Source organism: Triticum aestivum, chromosome 4D (assembly GCF_018294505.1).
Source record: "Triticum aestivum cultivar Chinese Spring chromosome 4D, IWGSC CS RefSeq v2.1, whole genome shotgun sequence".
Classification (NCBI taxonomy): domain Eukaryota; kingdom Viridiplantae; phylum Streptophyta; class Magnoliopsida; order Poales; family Poaceae; genus Triticum; species Triticum aestivum.
In genome coordinates, this window is record NC_057805.1 from 98,329,012 (window position 1) to 98,351,546 (window position 22,535).

The 22,535-nt window shown below is 44.4% G+C and overlaps 1 pseudogene; it reads right to left on the bottom strand.

The window, feature by feature from the left end:
- Positions 1 to 358: 358 nt before the first annotated feature.
- LOC123096475 (F-box/FBD/LRR-repeat protein At1g13570-like) overlaps positions 359 to 22,535 on the bottom strand; it is a 54,383-nt pseudogene continuing 32,206 nt past the window's right edge.

Here is a 22,535-nt window from a genome sequence, read left to right on the forward strand (position 1 = left end):
CAAAGGCACAATGCTGAAGGTATAAAATCTGCTTCAGAGAGAAACACACATTCCCTAGAAGTAGGAGCATGCTCAAGTAAAATTATGACAGAATTGGCAAATCATAAATTGGCTCAAATGTAGCACATTCAACAGAATTGTGACACACATCTAGCAGAAATTGTGTGATGTAGCACATTCAGCAGCAGGTCAAAGCTAAGATAAATAAGCTACATAAAACACCTGTCTTTTGCATAAACGCCAGAACTACTAACTTAAACGTTTGAAGGTAAACATGCTAATAGAACCAAGAACCCTGTTGAGTCTCCATAGAACATGTGCCAATGATCCAAACAGTGCCCTCATTTTTCCAGCAAAACTAAGCTCTGACGATGATGGCGAAAGGGTCCCTCACAGAGAAGTTATATCCTCTTTCGAAGTTCTGCATTTCAAGGCCTTGACCTTCAGCAAATGCACTCTCGAAGAGCAACAGTTGACAGCAGTTACTGGCCCATTTTGTGTCGAACAGAGGCTTCACTTTGGCATTTTCCTCAGCCAGCGAGCCGAAGCTTCCATTGACACACACAATCGCCAGATTCGTCAGCATCTGAGCATTCTCAAGGAAGAACTTGAGGAAGGAAAGTTCGCACCGATCTCCTCGGAAGTTCTGAAAGATCATCAAGTCAACGTGTGAACGGATGCATTCGATGGCACCGGACTCCTCCCAGAACTTGAGGTTGAGCTTGCCGGTGGTCTCGGCAATTTTCTTGGACTGTAGATAATTAAATCGGTGCAAACTTCAGTTAGAGCTCGTAGATCTCATCACTTGGCAGCGGCAATATACATGTATGAGTGCGGGAAGATGCAAAATTGTTGACAAATTGAGTAGGGGGTCACCTCGATGTCCAGACTCTCAACATTTGGAAAGCACCTGAGAAAGCAAGGCAGAATTTTGGCTTCGTTGCGGACACCAAAACACACTTTTAAGCAGAGGATCTTTACGGTTGGTACCATGGTGCTTGGGCTCGCCTTTGTCCCAGTCTACAATGCACACAATTGTCTTGAGGCAAGTTGACACATTGGTATCGATGATTTGTGAGTTAAACAAGCAAAAAGTAATTCTGAGAGCGCGGGATGAACCTTGATGGTGGTGTTGCCGATCTGGAGCATGTGCAATTCCGGCTCCAAGTAGCCAAGTATGCTTAGCGCTGATGCATGACCGATCTTGATCCTCTTGTGCGAGCCTGGGCCTTTGCGGGTGTATTTATCCAAAACCACTACAGTTGGGGCTAGGGTAACAGGTTGTACCAGATTTGAGCCAGGTCACAAAAACCCACCAGTTCTGAGACTAATCAGTAACATGGAGCACTGATGGGCTGATTTGGCCGCGGAAATAGCGAAACCGATAGGTGGGACCCACATGTCAGGTCGACGTGGCGCCGGCTGACGGATGTCGTTAGACGGCTATTTCCTTACCCGTGTCTTAGGTCACCCGCCCATCGTTTCCTCCAAGCCCTAATTTAGTTTCCTCCCACGCGACTCATGGCGACCAGCTCCGGCGGCGACGATGGCGGGGAAGGCCTCGACGGCAGCGGTGCCCGTTCTTTCGGTGTCCGCCGCCCGCAATGCGACCCCGTTGGCAAGTTGGGCCTCAACCCCGATGGCGTCTGCGAGCTGGCTTCGGACTCGTTGGCGGTGGAAAAAGTTGTCCTGCCGCCGCCGTCCCATTATGCGGAGGAGGCAGAGAAGGCTGCGGCGCTAGCTGATTCGTTGGGGGAGGAAGTACCCCCCTTGCCTCCATCTCCAACCAGGTTCTCAGTGCAAAAAAACTAGGGTTAGGGTTCTAGCAATACTGCTTAGTTAGGATACCTAGGGTTAATTCTAGATGTGCTGCCTAGTTGATTGTAGCAATATTATACCTAGGGTTAGGATTGAAAATGTAGTTTCTTTGTATTTTCTCTGACTTACTTAATGTATCATAGTTTTTACAGCATCTGTCATAGTCTTATTGTTTCTTTGTATTTTCTCTGAATTACTTAATGTATCATAGATCTTATTGCTATTACTCTTGCTGTTACTTTGTTTTATCTATGCATATGTATCATAGAGTTTTTATTGTGCCACTGTACTGAAAATGCTGTTATTTTGTTTTGTCTTTTGTAGGCCTGAGGAGCCATGGTCATTATATTTTTAGTTCCTTCTAAAGATGCTGCCAAAAAGTATGCCCTTGTGAAGATGTATGAGAGAGACATGAGTTATGGCTGTTTGCTTAATGTGATGGTCGGAAGTGGATATGAAAGTGATGACAATATTTTCTACTTGAGGAAGGATGGCATAGGGATGCAAAGGATTTCTGTCATCAGAAACAACACTAAAGTGGATGAGATGATAAATCAATTTAAACCCAGACAGACATTGTGTTTGTATGTTAATGAGGGGAAGTTAAATATTAAGCAAGCACCAGTTAACAAAAATGCAGAACATGAAGAAGTGGACCCAGCTGAAACAATTGTAGATTTAACAGTGGACCCACCAGCTGTATTTGTTGTTAATGAGTCAAGTGTTGTGCACAAAACAATAGATGATTATGTTGGCTCATCATATTTTGTTGGTACACAAGAAAGTGTGAACTATATGCCAATAAAAGCAGTTCCTACACCATGTCAGTTACTTCTTGGGACACAAAATCACCCAATTGAGACAGAGATGGCAGATGTAGAGCAGGAAAATAATGCATTGCAACAGGTTAACACTCAAGTTAGTGTTAATTATGCAAATTTCCAGTTTGATACAGATGAGGAGGAGCATGCAGCAAATGAGGACACATCTGATGAAGATGATGACTCGGTATTTGATGAATACTTTGTAGCTCATGTGGACCTCCCAGATGTAGAAGAAGAAGAAGAATCAAAGTCAATGGAGTATGAAGAAGAAGATATAGTGTAGCCAGAGAAGAAGAACAGAGGAGGACAGTGGACAGTGATATGAAAGAAACAATTTCTGACATTAAGAGGAAGAGAGCTCAATACATGAGTAGTACACATTGTGAAGGGAACACAAACCCTGAAGATTTATATGACATGGACTTGGAGGAAGAGGGTGATGACTGTCAAGAGATTGCAGTTCTTGAGCCTGTTGAGAAGAAGGTAAAGAGGCCTGGGCCTACAAGTAGGTCCCACTCTAGTATTGCCAGAAGCATGAATGAGGACTGGTATCCATCTTCGAAAGAGGATGATACAGGTTTTGAAGCTGATGATGATGGCAATGAACCAATGTCCTTTGTAATCCCCATTGGTAGAAGGAGCAGAGCTAAGAAAAGACCACCCAGGGTCTGGTATGATGAGGATAGGGTGCATCCAGAGCAGTAATTCCAGCTCAGGCTTTGTTCCAGAGATGTTTACCAATTTAGAGAGGCTCTTGTGAATTTGCATGTGAAACAACTTAAAAGATACAAATATCACAGAAACTGTAGTGATAGGATAATAGTGTACTGTGATGGAGAGGGCTGTTAGTTCCACATGGTTGCATCAAAGATCAGTAATGAGCCCACTTTCTGCATTAAGAAGATGATATTGGAGCACACATGTCCCACCCAATCAGAGAAGACAAGGATTAGCTCAAAGTGGCTTGGCAACAAAATGCTTGAAACTATAAGATCAGACCCCAACACTACTGTACCTGCTATAGTTGACAAGGCAAAGAGGCAGTTTGGTGTTGGGGTGCCCAAGATGATGGCATGGAGAGCAAAGAGGAAAGCAAAGGAGATTGTGCTTGGAGATCACAAGAGGCAATGTAAGAGGCTGGGAGATTATTTGGAGACTGTGAAAGCTACAAATCCTGGATCAAGATGCATTGTCAGTACTGTGAGTGGAAAAACAAGAGAAAATCCAATTGCAGGATCAAGGTTTCATGGTCTTTTTTCTATTTGAATGCATGTGTTGAGGGATTTTTGAATGGATGCAGGCCATTCATAGGCATAGATGGTTGTTTCATTAAGTTGAATAGTGGGGCACAAATACTAGCTGCTACTAGAAGGGATGCAAACAACAATATGAACCCCATAGCATTTGGAGTGGTTGGAGTTGAAGACACACGAAATTGGTCCTGGTTTTTGACTCAACTCAGTATGCCATAGGAGGGACTGGAGAGGGAAAATTTGGGAAGTACACATTCATGTGTGATAGACAGAAGGTGAGTTCATTTAGATCTTCACTTGTTCCTAAATTAGTAGTATATCTAGTTCATTAATTTGTGCTGCACTTAGTATAATTAGTTCATTAATTTGTTCAGCCTTTAGTATAATTAGTTCATTTATTTGTTCTGCACTTAGTATAATTAGTTCATTTATTTGTTCTGCATTTAGTATATTTAGTTCGTCTATTTGTTCTGCACTTAGTATAATTATTTCATTAATTTGTTCAGCATTTAGTATAATTAGTTCATTTATTTGTTCTGCACTTAGTATAATTAGTTCATTAATTTGTTCTACATTTAGTATAATTAGTTCATTTATTTGTTCTGCACTTAGTATAATTAGTTCATTAATTTGTTCTGCATTTAGTATATCTAGTCCATTAATTGAACCCCCCATCTACCCTAGTTGGTATGTGTTGAGTGGTAATGCGTCTTGTCGACACTTAGGCCAAGATAGGCTAGGGTGACCTTTTTGGGTCAACATAGCCTAAGCAACCTTTCATTGAACCCATCTACCCTAGTTGGTATGTGTCGAATGGTAACGCGTCTTGTCAACACTTAGGTCAAGAAGGCCCTTTTGGGTCAACATAGCCTAAGCAACCTTTCATTGAACACATCTACCCTAATTGGTATGTGTCGAGTGGTAACGCGTCTTGTTGACACTTAGGTCAAGATAGCCTAGGGTGAACCTTTTGGGTCAACATAGCCTAAGCAACCTTTCATTGAACACATCTACCCTAATTGGTATGTGTCGAGTGGTAACGCGTCTTGTCGACACTTAGGTCAAGATAGCCTAGGGTGAACCTTTTGGGTCAACATAGTCTAAGCAACCTTTCATTGAACACATCTACCCTAGTTGGTATGTGTCGAGTGGTAACGCGTCTTGTCAACACTTAGGCCAAGATAGCCTAGGGTGACCCTCTTGGGTCAACATAGGTCAACATATAATTGCTATCAATATACCAATTAAATCAAATTAAGCAATTGAATTGAGTTAAATCAAAATAATAGTAGAACAATTAAATTGAATTAAATCAAAATAATAGTAGAACAATTAAATTGAATTAAATCAAAATAATAGTAGAACAATTAATCATGAAAATATATGCAATAGTTTAAAATCATGTAAAATGGTAGTATTAACTGATTTAAATTTGTTTTGAAACATTTCTTTAATTTAAAAAATGTAAAATTCTTTGCAGGGTCTGCTGAATGCAGTCACAACAATCTTTCCAAACTGCCCTCATAGGTACTGCTTGAGGCACATTTATGCCAACTTTCAGAGAGCAGGATTCAGAGGAGAAGACTTGAAGAAATGCATGGATGCAGCTGCATATGCTTACACTGAACACGACTTTCAGTTGGGAATGGAGAGCATGAAGGCTGAGTGCAAGGCTGCTTGGGAGTGGATGTCAAGGATTCCTCCTAAAGCTTGGTCAAGACATGCAATGGATACTAACTGCAAAATTGATCTGGTGGTCAATAACTTAAGTGAAGTTTTTAATAGGTACATACTTGATGTAAGGAAAGAGCCAATTGTCACTATGGTCAATGGGATCAAGGACAAATTTCTGGTAAGGTATCAACAAAAGAGAGAGGGTGGACAAGTTGGAAGATGGAAATTGCACCAACCTATGTTGGGAAGTTATAGATGAACAAGAAATATGCAAAGGACTGCAAATCATTGATAGCTAGACCAGATCTTTTCCAAGTGACTAGTGGGGAAAAGACATACACTGTTGACACTAACCTAAAAACATGTGGCTGTAAGAAATGGGACATCACTGGAATTCCTTGCAACCATGGTTGTTCTGCCATCTATAGGTCCAAACAGCTACCAGAGGACCATGTTAATGTGTTCTTAAAAAGGCTATGTACTTGGAGTTGTACAAGCCTATAATTTACCCAGTTCCTGGTCCTGATTATTGGATGAAAACTGCAACTCCTGACATTAACCCACCTCAGTTCAAAGAAGACAAGAAGGGACCAGCAGAAGAGAAAAGGAAGAAAGGAAGGTTTGAGCCTCCTCAAGCAAAGCAGACATCAAGGATGGCCACTATAACTTGTGGTAACTACAAGTTGCAGGGCCACAAATACACAAGTCGTGGAAAGCCATTGAGGCCAGATCTGCAAATTAGGAAGAACAAGCACATGGTATGTTCTTTTTGACTTCCTTCTCTGTCTCATCATTCATTAAGTATCACTGAAATTTATCCCACAATAATCATTGCAGGAAAACAGAACAGCCCCTGCATGGCAGCAAGGTGGAAGTTCAACATCTGCTACAACTCCTAGGGGTGCAAGCTCTACATCTGCTTCAAGGGGTTCATCCGCTGCTGCTTCACGGGGAAACTCTACTGCTGCTGGTACATCTGCTAGAGCTGCAAAATCTTCTCCTTCTAGTGATGGTGCTGCTGTAAGAAGAGGTGCAAAAACAGGTGCAAGAAGCTTCAATCCTCCAAGAAGTACTGCAGAAGCTTCAAGTAGCCAGGCAACAGGAAATAGGCCAAAGAGGACAAAATACATGAGCAAAAGGATGGAGGGGTACTTCTATGCCAGTGGGAACTACTGAGAGTTCTTGATTGACTATGTATCCAAGTGCATGTGTGCTCCATCAGGCACTAGAGCACTTTATCTATGCCAAGACTAAATATTGAACTTATGTACTGCTATGTTGAACCTATGTATGGCACTAAGAACTACTGCTGTGTACTGCTATGTTGAACCTATGGATCTTGGTTTTATGCTATGAGGAACGGCTATCAATAATTCTTGTGTACTGCTATGTTGGCTTGCATGATCATCATATATCTTTCTGTAATTATGTGCGATAGTTCAACAATTTGACCATATATTTACTGTGTACTGCTATGTTGTTTGCCCGATCTGTTGGGGAACGTTGTATTTCAAAAAAAAATCCTACGATCACGCAAGATCTATCTAGGAGAAGCATAGCAACGAGCGGGGAGAGTGTGTCCACGTACCCTCGTAGACCGAAAGCGGAAGCGTTTAGTAACACGGTTGATGTAGTCAAACGTCTTCGCGATCCAACCGATCCAAGTACCGAACGCACGGTACCTCCGCGATCTGCACACGTTCAGCTTGGTGACCTCCCTTGTACTCTTGATCCAACTGAGGCCGAGGGAGAGTTTCGTCAGCACGACGGCGTGGTGACGGTGATGATGAAGTTACCAACACAGGGCTTCGCCTAAGCACTACGACAATAACCGAGGTGGAAAACTATGGAGGGGGGCACTGCACACGGCTAAAGATCAACTTGTGTGTCTATGGGGTGCCCCCCCTCCCCCGTATATAAAGGAGGGGAGGAGGAGGAGGGCCGGCCACAAGGGGCGCGCCCAGGGGGGATTCCTACTCCTACTAGGAGTAGGTTTCCCCTTTCCTAGTCCAAGTAGGAGAAGAAGGAAGGAGAGGAAGAAGAGAAGGAAAGGGGGGCCCGCCCCCTAGCCCTAGTCCAATTCGGACCAGCCCATGGGGGGGCATGCGGCCTCCCATTGTGGCCCTTCTTTCCTTTCCACTAAGGCCCATGAAGGCCCAATACTTCCCCCGGCGAATTCCAGTAACTCCCGGTACTCCGAAAAATACCCAAACCACTCAGAACCTTTCCGATGTCCGAATATAGCCTTCCAATATATCGATCTTTACATCTCGAACATTTCAAGACTCCTCGTCATGTCCGTGATCTCATCCGAGACTCTGAACAAACTTCGGTCATCAAATCACATAACTCATAATACAAATCGTCATCGAACGTTAAGCGTGCGGACCCTACGGGTTCGAGAACTATGTAGACATGACCGAGACACATCTCCGGTCAATAACCAATAGCGGAACCTGGATGCTCATATTGGCTCCTACATATTTTATGAAGATCTTTATCGGTCAAACTGCATAACAACATACGTTGTTCCCTTTGTCATCGGTATGTTAGTTGCCCGAGATTCGATCGTCGGTATCCTCATACCTAGTTCAATCTCGTTACCGGCAAGTCTCTTTACACGTTCCGTAATGCATCATCCCACAACTAACTCATTAGTCACAATGCTTGCAAGGCTTATAGTGATGTGCATTACCGAGAGGGCCCAGAGATACCTCTCCGACAATCGGAGTGAAAAATCCTAATCTCGATCTATGCCAACTCAACAAACACCATCGGAGACACCTGTAGAGTGATACGTCTCCAATGTATCTATAATTTTTGATTGTTCCATGCTATTATATTATCTGTTTGGATGTTTAATGGGCTTTAATATACCTTTTTATATTATTTTTGGGACTAACCTATTAACCTAGAGCCCAGTGCCAGTTTTTGTTTTTCCTTGTTTTTGAGTATCGCAGAAAAGGAAAACCAAACGGAGTCCAATTGACCTGAAATTTCACGCAGATTATTTTTGGACCAGAAGAAGCCCACGGAGTATCGGAGATGGGCCAGAAGAGTCCCGAGGCACCCACGAGGGTGGGGGCGCGCCCTACCCCCTGGGCGTGCCCCCTACCTCGTGGCCGCCTCGGAGACCCCCGTGACTTGTCCCTGACGCCAACACCTCTTATATATACCCAAACTTCCAGAACATAACCTAGATCAGGAGTTCCGCCGCCGCAAGCCTCTGTAGCCACCAAAAACCAATCGGGACCCTGTTCCGGCTCCCTCCCGGAGGGGGGATCCCTCACCGGTGGCCATCTTCATCATCCCGGCACTCTCCATGACGAGGAGGGAGTAGTTCACCCTCGGGGCTGAGGGTATGTACCAGTTGAGGGAGTCCCGGATGAAGGGGTCCTCGGGCGTCCGGACTATGGAACATGGGCCGGACTGATGGGCTGTGAAGATACAAGACCGAAGACTCTCTCCCGTGTCCGGAGGGGACTCTCCTTGGCGTGGAAGGCAAGCTTGGCACCCGAAGATTCCTTTCTCTATAACCGACTTTGTACAACCCTAGTCCCCTCCGGTGTCTATATAAACCGGAGGGCTAGTCTGTACAGGCAATCATAATCATACAGGCTAGACTCCTAGGGTTTTAGCCATTACGATCTCGAGGTAGATCAACTCTTGTAATACTCATATTCATCAAGATCAATCAAGAAGGAAGTAGGGTATTACCTCCATAGAGAGGGCCCAAACCTGGGCAAACATTGTGTCCCCTGTCTCCTGTTACCATCAACCTTAGACGCAAAGTTCGGGACCCCCTACCCGAGATCCGCCGGTTTTGACACCGACATTGGTGCTTTCATTGAGAGTTCCGCTGTGACGTCAAAGACAAGATTGATGGCTCGCCTTGTTATTGCTACCTCTTGAGCACTGCGTTGGTTTTTCCCTTGAAGAGGAAAGGGTGATGCAGCAAAGTAGCGTAAGTATTTCCCTCAGTTTTTGAGAACCAAGGTATCAATCCAGTAGGAGACCACACGCAAGTCCCTCGTACCTACACAAACAAATAAGAACCTTGCAACCAACGCGATAAAGGGGTTGTCAATCCCTTCACGGCCACTTACAAAAGTGAGCTCTGATAGAGATAATAAGATAAATATTTTTGGTATTTTTATAATATAGATTGAAAAATAAAGATTGCAAAATAAACGGCGACAGAAATAGCTAGTTGACGGGAGATTAATATGATGGAAAATAGACCCGGGGGCCATAGGTTTCAGTAGTGGCTTCTCTCAAGATAGCATAAGTATTACGGTGGGTGAAGAAATTACTGTCGAGCAATTGATAGAATAGTGCATAGTTATGAGAATATCTAGGCATGATCATGTATATAGGCATCACGTCCGCGACAAGTAGACCGAAACGATTCTGCATCTACTACTATTACTCCACACATCGACCGCTATCCAGCATGCATCTAGAGTATTAAGTTCATAAGAACATAGTAACGCATTAGGCAAGATGACATGATGTAGAGGGATAAACTCAAGCAATATGATATAAACCCCATCTTTTTATTCTCGATGGCAACAATACAATACGTGTCGTTTCCCTTTCTGTCACTGGGATCGAACAACGCAAGATTGAACCCAAAGCTAAGCACTTCTCCCATTGCAAGAAAGATCAATCTAGTAGGCCAAACCAAACTGATAATTCGAAGAGACTTGTAAAGATAACCAATCATACATAAAAGAATTCAGAGGAGATTCAAATATTGTTCATAGATAATCTTGATCATAAACCCACAATTCATCGGATCTCGACAAACACACCGCAAAAGAAGATTACATCGAATAGATCTTCGACAGAATCGAGGAGAACTTTGTATTGAGATACAAAGAGAGAAGAAGCCATCTAGCTAATAACTATGGACCCGAAGGTCTGAGGTAAACTACTCACACATCATAGGAGAGGCTATGGTGTTGATGTAGAAGCCCCCCGTGATCGATGCCCCCTCCGGCGGAGCGCCGGAAAAGGCCCCAAGATGGGATCTCACGGGTATAGAAGGTTGCGGCGGTGGAAATAGGGTTTTGGATCTGTCTCTGATGTTTTCGGGGTACGTAGGTATATATAGGAGGAAGAAGTAGGTCGGTGGAGTTGCGGGGGGGGGGGGCATGAGGGTGGGGGGCGCGCCCAGGGGGGCAGGCGCGCCTCCCTGCCTCGTGGCCTCCTCGCTTCTTTCTTGACGTCCACTCCAAGTCCCCTGGATCACGTTTGTTCCAAAAATAACTCTCCCGAAGGTTTCATTCCGTTTGGACTCCGTTTGATATTCCTTTTCTGCGAAACACTGAAATAGGCAAAAAAAACAACAATTTGCACTGGGCCTTCGATTAATAGGTTAGTCCCAAAAATAATATAAAAGTGCTTAGTAAAGCCCATTAAACATCCAAAACAGATAATATAATAGCATGGAACAATCAAAAATTATAGATACGTTGGAGACGTATCAAGCATCTGCAAGCTTAATTCCTGCTCGTCCTTGAGTAGGTAAATGATAAAAACAGAATTTTTGATGTGGAATGCTACCTAGCATATTTCTCAATATAATTTTCTTTATTGTGGCATGAATGTTCAGATCCGAAAGATTCAAGATAAAAGTTTAATATGGACATGAAAATAATAATACTTCAAGCATACTAACAAAGCAATTATGTCTTCTCAAAATAACATGGCCAAAGAAAGTTATCCCTACAAAATCATATTGTCTGGCTATGCTCTATCTTCATCACAGAAAATATTTAAATCATGCACAACCCCGGTGACAAGCCAAGCAATTGTTTCATACTTTTGATGTTCTCAAAGTTTTTCAATCTTCACGCAATACATGAGCGTGAGCCATGGACATAGCACTATATGTGGAATAGAATGGTGGTTGTGGAGAAGACAAAAAGGAGAAGATAGTCTCACATCAACTAGGCGTATCAACGGGCCATGGAGATGCCCATTAATAGATATCAATGTGAGTGAGTAGGGATTGCCATGCAACGGATGCACTAGAGCTATAAGTGTGTGAAAGCTCAACAAAAGAAACTAAGTGGGTGTGCATCCACCTCGCTTGCTCACTAAGACCTAGGGCATTTTTGAGGAAGCCCATCATCGGAATATACAAGCCAAGTTCTATAATGTAAAATTCCCACTAGTATATGAAAATGACAACATAGGAGACTCTCGATCATGGTGCTACTTTGAAGCACAAGTGTGGTAAAAGGATAGTAACATTGTCCCTTCTCTCTTTTTCTCTCATTTTTTCTCTCATTTTTTTATTTGGGACTTTTCTCCTTTTTTTATGGCCTCTTTTTTTCTTTTTTTTCTTTTCATCCAGAGTCTCATCCCGACTTGTGGGGGAATCATAGTCTCCATCATCCTTTCCTCACTTGGGACAATGCTCTAATAATGATGGCCATCACACTTTATTTACTTACAACTCAAAAATTACAACTCAATACTTAGAACAAAATATGACTCTATGTGAATGCCTCCGGCGGTGTACCGGGATATGCAATGAATCAAGAGTGACATGTATGAAAGAATTATGAATTGTGGCTTTGCCACGAATACGATGTCAACTACATGATCATGCAAAGCAATATGACAATGATGGAGCGTGTCATAATAAATGAAACGGTGGTAAGTTGCATGGAAATATATCTCGGAATGGCTATGGAAATGCCATAATAGGTAGGTATGGTGGCTGTTTTGAGGAAGGTATATGGTGGGTGTATGATACCGGTGAAAGGTGTGCGGTATTAGAGAGGCTAGCAATGGTGGAAGGGTGAGAGTGCGTATAATCCATGGACTCAACATTAGTCATAAAGAACTCACATACTTATTGCAAAAATCTATTAGTTATCGAAACGAAGTACTACGCGCATGCTCCTAGGGGGATAGATTGGTAGGAAAAGACCATCGCTCGTCCCCGACCGCCACTCATAAGGAAGACAATCAATAAATAAATCATGCTCCGACTTCATCACATAACGGTTCACCATACGTGCATGCAACAGGAATCACAAACTTTAGAACAAGTATTTCTCAAATCCACAACTACTCAACTAGCATGACTCTAATATCACCATCTTCATATCTCAAAACAATTATCACTATATATGATAGTTTTTATTATACCTATCTTGGATGCTCATCACTTAAGGACTAAAATTTTAACCAAAGCAAATTACCATGTTGTTCTAAAAGACTCTCAAAATAATATAAGTGAAGCATGAGAGATCAATTATTTCTATAACATAAAACCACCGCCGTGCTCTAAAAGATATAAGTGAAACACTAGAGCAAAATTTTCTAGCTCAAAAGATATAAGTGAAGCACATAGAGTATTCTAATAAATTCCGATTCATGTGTGTCTCTCCCAAAAGGTGTGTACAGCAAGGATGATTGTGGTAAACTAAAAAACAAAGACTCAAGTCATACAAGACGCTCCAAGCAAAACACATATCATGTGGTGAATAAAAATATATCATCAAGTAAAGTTACCGATGGACGAAGACAAAAGAGGGGATGCCTTCCGGGGCATCCCCAAGCTTAGGCTTTTGGTTGTCCTTGGATTTTGCCTTGTTGTGCCTTGGGAATCCCCAAGCTTAGGCTCTTGCCACTCCTTGTTCCATAATCCATCAAATCTTTACCCAAAAACTTGAAAACTTCACAACACAAAACTCAACAGAAAATCTCATGAGCTCCGTTAGCGAAATAAAACAAACCACCACTTTAAGGTACTGTAGTGAACTCATTCTTTATTTATATTGGTGTTAAACCTACTGTATTCCAACTTCTCTATGGTTCATAACCTCCGATACTAGCCATAGATTCATCAAAATAAGCAAACAACACACGAAAAACAGAATCTGTCAAAAACAGAACAGTCTGTAGTAACCTGCATCTAACGCAAACTTCTGGAACTCAGAAAAATCTACCAAATAGGATGAGATAGATAATTTGTTTATTGATCTACTGCAATTGGAATCAGTATTTTATCACGTTCTGATGATTTTTAACAATTGTTTTCATGAGCAGAAAGTTTCTGACTTTTTCAGCAAGATCAAATAACTATCATCCAAGAAGATCCTATAGGTTTTACTTGGCACAAACACTAATTAAAACATGAAAACACATCTAACCATAGGCTAGATCAAATATTTATTACTAAACAGAACCAAAAAGCAAGTAACAAAAATAAAATTGGGTTGCCTCCCAACAAGCGCTATCGTTTAACGCCCCTAGCTAGGCATAAAGGCAAGAATAGATCTAGGTATTATCATAATAATGATAGGGTAAATTGCGAAAACTCCTCTCATATTCCCTACGTTCAGCAGCAAGTTTCCTTTGGGGCAAGCAAATCTAATCAAAGGGGCTAAATTTAATGGGACAAAAGTCCCCAAGATCAAGCTCGGGAGGTATGGGTTCCTCCTTTGGCCCCTTATATTGCACAACCAATTCATCATTATAAGCGTTCTTTTGGCAAAAAGTCATGAGCCTACGTACAAGGAAAAACCCTAACCCATTATTCTGAATAGCAAAATCATCATTGAGTTCAGAAATTCTATCAACTAGAACATTGGTAGGAACCTTCTTTCTAAGGTTTTCATTATAGGCGACATGATCTAAAGATCGTAAACACATTAAGTCTTCTTGATTAAAAAGGATAGCTTCTATGGGAGGACATCCAACGTCCACCCTATAATGTGCAAAAATTTCATTGGCTTCTTTCATTATAAATCAAAACTCATGTGCCAAAAAGATAGTAGCTGCTCGCTTAACAGAAGAGTGCTCAATATTGGAAAATTCTAGAAAACCTTTGAATGCAAGGATGCATATGAATAAACTGTCTTTCAAGTTCAACTACGAGCAAAGATATAGCATCCGCAAGACTACTGGTTCTATGAAGGATAGATCCACCCATAGTGGGCAAAGCACCGACACAAGTAAAGAAATCTTGAATAACTCCTTTTCCAATAATATTACCACCACCGATTCGAAACTTTTTAGTATGTAAGATAGTGGGTTCTTCAGGAGGATCATCCGAAGCATCAAAGTTTCCCATGTTATTACTATTGTCCTTATCAACGATAACCTCCCCAGATTCAGACATAATGGCAGCAAATACAAGGGACAAGCGAAAAAGAGGCGAACGGAAAAAGAGGGCGAATAAAGCGGCAAGGGTGAATTGGGGGAGAGGAAAACGAGAGGCAAATGGCAAATAATGTAATGCGAGGGATAAGAGTTTGTGATGGGTACTTGGTATGTCTTGACTTGTGCGTAGACTCCTCGGCAACGGCGCCAGAAATCCTTCTTGCTACCTCTCGAGCACTGCGTTGGTTTTTCCCTTGAAGAGGAAAGGGTGATGCAGCAAAGTAACATAAGTATTTCCCTCAGTTTTTGAGAACCAAGGTATCAATCCAGTAGGAGACCACACGCAAGTCCCTCGTACCTACACAAACAAATAAGAACCTTGCAACCAATGCGATAAAGGGGTTGTCAATCCCTTCACGGCCACTTGCAAAAGTGAGATCTGATAGAGATAATAAGATAAATATTTTTGGTATTTTTATAATATAGATTGAAAAATAAAGATTGCAAAATAAACGGCGACAAAAATAGCTAGTTGACGGGAGATTAATATGATGTAAAATAGACCCGGGGGCCATAGGTTTCACTAGTGGCTTCTTTCAAGATAGCATAAGTATTACGGTGGGTGAACAAATTACTGTCGAGCAATTGATAGAATAGTGCATAGTTATGAGAATATCTAGGCATGATCATGTATATAGGCATCACGTCTGCGACAAGTAGACCGAAATGATTCCGCATCTACTACTATTACTCCACACATCGACCGCTATCCAGCATGCATCTAGAGTATTAAGTTCATAAGAACAGAGTAACACATTAGGCAAGATTGCATGATGTAGAGGGATAAACTCAATCAATATGATATAAACCCCATCTTTTTATCCTCGATGGCAACAATACAATACGTGTCGTTTCCCTTTCTGTCACTGGGATCGAACAACGCAAGGTTGAACCCAAAGCTAAGCACTTCTCCCATTGCAAGAAAGATCAATCTAGTAGGGCAAACCAAACTGATAATTCAAAGATACTTGCAAAGATAACCAATCATACATAAAAGAATTCAGAGGAGATTCAAATATTGTTCATAGATAATCTTAATCATAAACCCACAATTCATCGGATCTCGACAAACACACCGCAAAAAGAGTTACATCAAATAGATCTCCAAGAAGATCGAGGAGAACTTTGTATTGAGATCCAAAGAGAGAGAAGAAGCCATCTAGCTAATAACTATGGACCCGAAGGTCTGAGGTAAACTACTCACACATCATTGGAGAGGCTATGGTGTTGATGTAGAAGCCCTCCGTGATCGATGCCCCCTCCGGCGGAGCGCCGGAAAAGGCCCCAAGATGGGATCTCACGGGTACAGAAGGTTGCGGCGGTGGAAATAGGGTTTCGTGGTGCTCCTGGATGTTTTCGGGGTATATGGATATATATGAGGAAGAAGTAGGTCGGTGGAGCTGCGGGGGGCCCACGAGGGTGGGGGGCGTGCCCAGGGGGCAGGCATGCCTCCTTGCCTCGTGGCCACCTCGCTTCTTTCTTGACGTCCACTCCAAGTCCCCTGGATCACGTTTGTTCCAAAAATAACTGTCCCGAAGATTTCATTCCGTTTGGACTCCGTTTGATATTCCTTTTCTGCGAAACACTGAAATAGCAAAAAAAACAACAATTTGCACTGGGCCTTCGGTTAATAGGTTAGTCCCAAAAATAATATAAAAGTGCTTAGTAAAGCCCATTAAACATCCAAAACAGATAATATAATAGCATGGAACAATAAAAAATTATAGATACGTTGGAGACATATCAGTTATCAAGGACGGTGTCACCTCTGGAGGAGCACTGGCCCCAGGCCAAACCCTCCGGCTGGGCGGTTTTTCCATGACCGCCCGCTCGGCCGTTAAGCCGACGATGACTTCTCGAGTCATCGAAAATCCCCTCCGTGTTGGCTCCGAATACTCCAAGCAGATGGATCCGGCGGAGTTGTCGTCTTTGAATGAGCTCCTAGATCGCACCACCGCCTTGGGGATCGCAACAGACTACGATCGGATTGGGCTTAAACCCGACCAGAGAGAAATTAAATCTCCACCGATCACCCACCAGATAGCGGTAGTAGAGGAGCAAGACGACAACTCTTCCTCTATACTAAGGACGAACTATGTTCGGATCTCCGAGCTCGAAGAGCCGGATACCTGCCTTCGGAAAGACACACCCTGCCCTTCGAACCTAGAATCGGACGACGGGCCTGAAAAATCGGTTGATATCCCAGAGCCCGAGCTATTAAGTTCGGAAGTTTCTCAAACTCCGGACCCCAAGTTGGGTCAGGGTTCGGATTTAAAGCCACCCACCCACCTAGATGTACGTGATCTCATGTACATACGGCAGCAGTCTCAGGAAATAGTCCATCACTTTTGGGCCAGATTCCTCCTTGTCAAAGACAAGATTAAAGATTGCCGCGACGAAGACGCGATCTCAACATTCTGCCATAATTGCACGGATGTAGGAATCCTTAACGCCATCAACCGCCGTCGCTTATTACACTTCGCTGACTTGGCAACTATCGTACAGAAGTACTGCGCAATGGAAAGCACCTGGAAAACTCAAGCAGCTCGTTGGGAACCACATGTTTCCACTGAACCCTTCGTCCGGGCAAAAAGGATGCACCCTCGCGGGGCACCCGAACCAATAGTAAAGAAATCTAAGCCCATTACGGGGATGGCTCGATAGGCCATGCAAAATAGACACAACATCGGATACCATACCAACCCACAGCCTTAGAGCATGTTGGATTCTCCGACAAGTGGCCAAGAGCGGCGAGGATATCCTCACCAAAAATACCTCAAAACAACACCCCCCGGAAGACGAGGACCTCAGAGTATTGACGGTCTTCGAGACTTTCGCTTCAAAAAATAGGCACAAAAGGGCACTGCGCGACCTCGCCGAAGTCTGCCAAGTCGCATCAATAAACCCCTGGAACGACACGGCCATAACTTTCAACGCCAGTGACGAACCAAAATTCAGGACAGTCCGGGCACCAGCCGCCTTGGTCCTTAGTCCAATCGTCGACGGCTTTCGGCTCACCAAAGTGCTCATGGACGGCGGCAGCGGACTAAACCTCATCTACGAGGACACACTCATCAAAATGGAAATAGACAGGAGCCGCATCGAGCAAAGTAGCATGACCTTCCGAGGAATTATTCCCAGTCGGGAGGTGCGATGCGCGGGAAAAATCACACTCGACGTGGTATTCGGCACGCCGGAGAATTGTCGATCCGAGGAAATAACCTTCCAAGTGGCCCCTTTCAATAGTGGATATCACGCCCTATTGGGGTGAGACGCATTTACACGCTTCCAAGCTATATATACCCCATTACGGGTACTTGAAGCTCAAGATGCTCGGGCCCAATGGTATAATCACTCTTACCAGTGATCCGGACATAGCACTCCACGCCGAAAATAAAACCGCATCCCTGGCCCTCAAGGATTTATCTGAAGCCCTCGCTGCCGAAGAATTAACCGCACTACGCTCCACGGTGGATAGGGACAACGTAATCCTGGACAAGCGACCCAAATCCACCTCCTTTAAACCAGCAAATGAAATAGTCAAATTTCAGGTCCACCCGACGGACCCCAAGAAGACAACATCCATTGGGGCACAACTGGACCCCATGGTCGACGCCACGCTACGAGAGTTCCTACGCGAGAACTGGGACATATTCGCCTGGCACCCTTCTGACATGCCAGGAATCCCACGCAGGTTGTCCGAAGAGAGCCTCAATATATTGAAGGGATATAAGCCGGTCAAACAAACACTGCGACGCTTTTCCGAACCCAAACGTCAAGCAATGGGGGAGGAGCTAGCCAAGTTAATCGAGGCCGGATTCATCAGAGAAATAAAACACCCAGACTGGCTAGCAAACCTGGTGATGGTGCCAAAGAAGGATAAATCCTGGCACCTGTGTGTCGATTTCAAAGACCTTAATAAGGCCTGCCCTAAGGATCCCTTCCCCCTCCCCCGCATCAATCAGATCATTGACGCTACCGCAGGACACGACTCACTGTGTTTCCTCGACGCATATTACGGATACCATCAAATCAAAATGAAGGAGTCCGACCAAGCCGCAACGACATTCATTACCCCATATGGGCCGTTCTTCTTCAACACTATGCCCTTCAGACTTAAAAACGCTGGTGCCACCTACCAACGCATGATTCAAACATGCCTGGAGAAACAGATCGGCAAGACAGTTGAAGCATATGTGGATGATGTCGTCATCAAAACTAGGCATGTCGAGTCATTAATAGACGATTTGCATCTCACATTCGACAACCTCCGTACATACGACATCAAGCTCAATCTGGAAAAGTGTGTTTTCGGCGTTCCCGCCGGAAAACTGCTGGGCTTCATCATTTCCAATAGAGGAATTGAGGCAAACCCAGCAAAAATCCGAGCTTTGTCATAGTTGGCTACCCCAACAGACCTTAAACAGGTCCAAAAACTAGCTGGATGTGTGGCAGCGTTAAGCTGCGTTATCTCCAGAGTAGGAGAAAAAGCATTGCCACTTTATCGCCTTCTCCGACGCACCGACCACTTCGAATGGACGGAGGCGACAACGGCCGGACTGGAAGAAATAAAGGCTCTTTTAGTGAGCAACCTAATCCTGGCCGCACCGAACACCGGCGAACCCATGTTATTATACATATAGGCAACACACCAGGTCGTGACTGCGGTGCTCGTCATTGAAGAGCGGAGGGCGGACACAAATTCCCGCTTCAGAAGCCGGTATATTACGTATCCACTGTCCTCACACCATGCAAATCCCGGTACCCTCATTACCAAAAAATAGCATACGCGGTCTTCATGGCATCCCGGAAGCTACGACACTACTTTCAAGAGTGCTCAATCACGGTGGCCTCCGAAGTACCACTTAATGACATAATAAACAACCGCGATGCCACAGGCCGGATTGCCAAGTGGGCCATTGAGCTCCTCCCATTCGACATAACATACAAACCGCGTCGGGCCATTAAGTCCCAAGTGCTGGCCGACTTTGTCGCCGAATGGATAGAGGCCGAACTCCCTAAAGAGTATGGCACATATTCCAACTGGGTCATGCACTTCGACGGCTCCAAAATGCTGGCAGGCTTAGGAGCGAGCGTTGTCCTAACGTCCCCCACTGGAGATACAGTTCAATACGTACTCCAAATATTATATACAGACTCCAACAATGCAGCCGAATACGAGGCCTTGTTGCATGGTCTTCGGATGGCTGTCTCCATGGGCATACAACGCCTGGAAGTGCGCGGGGATTCAAACCTCGCAATATCTTAAATAAATGGAGATTTCGATGCCAAAGATCCGAAGATGGCGACTTACCGTAACGCCGTTCTCAAAATGTCGGCTCGGTTCGAGGGGCTCGAGTTTCATCATGTGGCTCGAGAAAGTAATCAAGCGGCGGATGTCCTTGCTCGCATCGGCACCAAGCGCGACCCCGTCCCACCTAACATCTTTTTGGAAAGACTCTTCAAGCAATCCGTGGTGTGGCAAGGGGAGAGCGGCAACACCAATCCGGATCCGACTATGACCCCAGATTCCGAACACACCGATATCATCGGGGGCTCGGCAGCCGAAATAACACCGCCGGCCCATCTTATCATGGCAGTTATTGCCCCATGGACCGAACCCTTCTTGGCCTACCTTAATAGGCGAGAACTCCCTGAGGATCAGAATGAGGCTCGCCGCATTGTCCGGCGCTCGAAAGCCTACAAGGTTCATGACGGAGAACTCTACAAGAAAAGCGCTACCGGAGTACTCCAAAGATGTATCTCCGAGGAAGAGGGGCGGCAGCTATTGGCTGAAATTCATGCCGGTCTCGGTGGTCACCACGCTGCGGCTTGGGCCCTTGTAAGCAAGGCCTTCCGTACAGGTTTCTATTGGCCGACGGCTCGAGCAGATGCACAGGACCTTGTCCAACACTGCGTCGGATGCCAGCTTTTCGCCAACCAAAGCCATATGCCACCCACCGCTCTACAAATAATCCCCATCACTTGGCCTTTCGCGGTCTGGGGGCTTGATATGGTCGGACCCCTTAAAGGAGGAAGCCATAAGAAAAAATGTCTGCTGGTCATGGTAGATAAATTCACTAAGTGGATAGAGGCCAAACCAGTTAAAACGGCCGAAGCTGGACCGGTGATAGACTTCATATCCGATGTTGTGCACCATTATGGTGTCCCACACAGCATCGTCACCGATAATGGCTCCAATTTCACAGCCGATGAGGTGAAAACCTGGTGTGCTAATCTGGGTATTAAGCTCAATTATGCCTCCGTCTATCACCCGCAAACAAACGGTCAAGTCGAACAAGCAAATGGTCTTATTATGAGCGGCATTAAGCCTAGACTAGTGCGGTCTTTGAAAGAATCAGACAAGCACTGGATGGAGAAGCTCGACTCCATACTCTGGGGGCTGCGGACCACGCCCAATCGCACTATCGGATATACACCTTTCTTCATGGTGTACGGCGCAGAGGCTGTGTTACCCTGCGACATTATTCATGACTCACCTCGAGGCGCATGTACGAAGAGAGAGAGGCCGAGCTTGATCGGCAGGACAACTTAGATGCCCTGGAGGAGGAGCGCGACGTTGCAAAAGCCCGTTCCGCATTTTATCAACAGCAGGCCCGCAGATATCAAAGCAGAGAAGTGCGGGCCAAGACTTATAATGTTGGCGAACTCATTCTATGCTTGTCGGAGAAGTAAAAGGGCAAACTCAAGCCCAAGTGGGAGGGTCCCATCATCATTGACGAAGTTCTCACTGGAGGAGCGTACCGCCTGCGTGATGCATCAGACAATCGCCTAGAGCCGAACCCCTGGAACGCGGCCAGACTCCGAAGATTCTATGCCTAGCGCCGAACTCTTTGTTCGTCTCCTTCTCCCTCTTGTTTCATTATTTTTCCTCTCTTTTCACTTTTTTTGGCCTTAAAGCTTTCGCGCGGCTAAACCGTGCACCTATGACGTACACATTCTCAAAAATGTACGTCCATTATACCTGGGGGCTTCTGGCACAGAAGCTTATTATTTTTATTTTCTGAGCATCAAGCTCATCACATATGCGTTTTTTCCTCATATGTACCTTTTCTTCGCCATTATATGCATCGATATGACTTAAGTTTTGGTCAAGCTGGGTTGCCTGGCTCCTGTGCTTATGCCTTACATTCCCGTTAGTTTGGCTAGGGCATAAAGGGAGCACCTCTGTGATTGTTACTGTCGGGTCATCCGGATGTGTACCTCAGACTGGGTGAAGCCGAAAGCTAGCGTTCTTAAGGGAATATTCGGTTGGCGGACTAAAGATGTTTTTACATTCATTCCACTATGAACCCCCAGATGTTACGTATACTGCGATTTTTTCAATCACAGTTCGAACATGCACATTAACGCATGTACACCCAGGGAAATGAACCCTTAACGGAACTATTCTCTCTCGAAGATGTTTCTTACAATCACAATGTAATATAACATAGCTAGCCAGATACAACTTGTCTGTTCAAGCAACTATGACCCCTACGCCTGGTTTCCATGCATACCCCGGTCTATTTTGCCGCTTAGGTATTCGGAAACACTCCGCACCTTCGGGTCCAGAGGTCGAAGCGAAAAGGTTTGCCATGACAATCGTTTTACAATCCGGCTAGGGACAAATATGTCAAGGAAAGTACACAGTCACTTGGACTCAAAAATTTCCTCCTCTATACCGTCTAACAGGCTGTCTAACTTACAATCCTGTTGGGAATATTTGGCGGCTACTTCTACTTGGTCATATACCAAATTAACGGGAATTACTTTCCCA